At 31.9% G+C, this 1,976-nt stretch overlaps 1 long non-coding RNA gene across 1 annotated transcript in view; it reads left to right on the forward strand.

Moving 5' to 3' along the window:
- Positions 1-513: 513 nt before the first annotated feature.
- The window catches only part of LOC111088448, a 7,979-nt gene continuing 6,516 nt past the window's right edge, over positions 514-1,976 (forward strand). Inside the window, exon 1 of the long non-coding RNA XR_002612973.1 lies at positions 514-571. This is a non-coding gene — a long non-coding RNA (uncharacterized LOC111088448). The remainder of the gene's footprint in view (positions 572-1,976) is intronic.

The following is a 1,976-nucleotide window of genomic DNA, read 5'->3' on the forward strand; positions in this document are numbered from 1 at the left end:
AGTAAGATAGAATTGCATGGATAGATAGATACTTGAGTCAAGCGAACAGTAGGCACCTTAAGTAAAGTGTGTGAATCACTGTGAATTATAGCGTGTGTTTATAAAAGTAGGTAAGTTAAAGTAACTGTGGGAATTCTGTGTATTACAAAGTTGTATCGTGAAAGAATAAACTAGTTTTATTTAAGAAAGGACTTGTATCGCTGAAGCTCCTCAGAAAGAATTTATACCGGAAATTAACAGATGAACAGAGACGTAACAATAACAAGAGAAAGTACAATTAGAATAAGTTTTAAATTTCAATAGGAAACTATATTGGATAAATGTTAATTTATTTTGAAGCATTTTTTATATACTAATTTATACATGGAGTGTATAATATGTCTGTATTGTTTGAAAATATATGTATTTATAATTTAGTTTATTTATGGTTAGTTGAAAAACGGTATTTGAATGCTTTCGTTATAGATTGTCGATTAAATTATAATAATTTTATATTCTGAAGAGTGACCTCTGAAGTCACGAAACCGGTTGAAGAAATTGATATAGGAGAGAGAGAAAAAAAATAATAATGGTATGATAATATCATATTTCTGGTGTTTTAGTATTCGTATCCAAAGGTGAATCTTACTGGTGTTTTGGTTATGTATATTTCCGCGCCTAGGCTTTGAACCCGAGACCTTTCAAGTTTCAGTCCAAATACCATTACCAGGCAAGTGCTCTTCCAACAGATCTAGGCTAAAGCCTAAAGATGAGTAAATGTTAACCCCTATATAAACTTTGTTTTAACAACTGTAAGTTCTAACTACTACAAAGCTTCTGATTATTCTAAAAACGATCCACGTTGTCAAAATCAGGATTTCTGACTCTCTCTGTTAGTGTTAGGCCATGCATGATGCAGAACGTCTGAAGTGAAAGGTTTTTTGTTAAGCTCCAAGTTACACAATGGGCTATTTCAGTATTTGTGCCCTGCCCACTGTAGGCATTGAAACCAGATTTATGGTGTTATAAGCCCTCAGATTTACTGCTGAGCTACTGGGGGGCCGTTTAGAAAGGAAACCGTAACTGTTTTTTTTAACATCTTCAAATTTAATTAAATGTGATAGTGAATTAGGGGAACTAATAAAGTGATTCTTAAACGTTAAACAGTAAAAAAGCATTAAAATTTAAAGTTTGTTTGTTTATTTATTATTAAGAATGGGCTATCTGTGTTGTGTCCACCATAGATATCGAAACCTAGTTTACAATATTATAAATCTTTAAACTTGCTGCTGAGAAATTTTACTTTCAGTTTCAGAGAACAGGTTAAAATAATAACTAACTAACTAACTTGCTCTTTGATAGTTCATTATCCATTACTAAAAGTAAAAACAACAGCATAATTTCAATAACAGTTGTGTGTTCAAACATTAAATGAATGCTTTTGTATTAGGTGCATAATTTAGAATGTGAACAGGGTGACACAGGCAACTATATAAGGTCAGAATACTAAATTCTCAGGGGCTCCAGTATGAGTAGGGGTACAGCCAGATAAGTAAAAAATAGCATGCTGTTTCTTTATAATTAAAATTATTTGTAAACAATGTACTCAAAGGTGTGAGTTTCTAACAAAGTACTAGTCTATATGTATATAAGCCACACTCCATACATTTTACTACATACACAATTCAAGAAATCAGACTAATCTTAACTTATTAAAGTTGTATGTGCAGTGCCTGTGGAACTAGAAGCAGATTTACATTCAAGATAAAAATATATTGTATACTGAGGATGTAGACTTGGATGAAAGTCATGCCTAGAACAGTAGAAGATGGGCAATGTAAGTTTAATTATAATTTATATTAGGAACGAATGTATTGTTATGATAGACCTTTAAGAGATGGAAGTGGTCATTTGGACAAGTTATGCTTATTCATGTACATATTAAATATGAACTACTACTTACCCCTGGTTACTCAGTGATAAGTGCATGGGTTGGT

The sequence above is a fragment of the Limulus polyphemus genome, unplaced genomic scaffold (assembly GCF_000517525.1).
Source record: "Limulus polyphemus unplaced genomic scaffold, Limulus_polyphemus-2.1.2 Scaffold3787, whole genome shotgun sequence".
Classification (NCBI taxonomy): domain Eukaryota; kingdom Metazoa; phylum Arthropoda; class Merostomata; order Xiphosura; family Limulidae; genus Limulus; species Limulus polyphemus.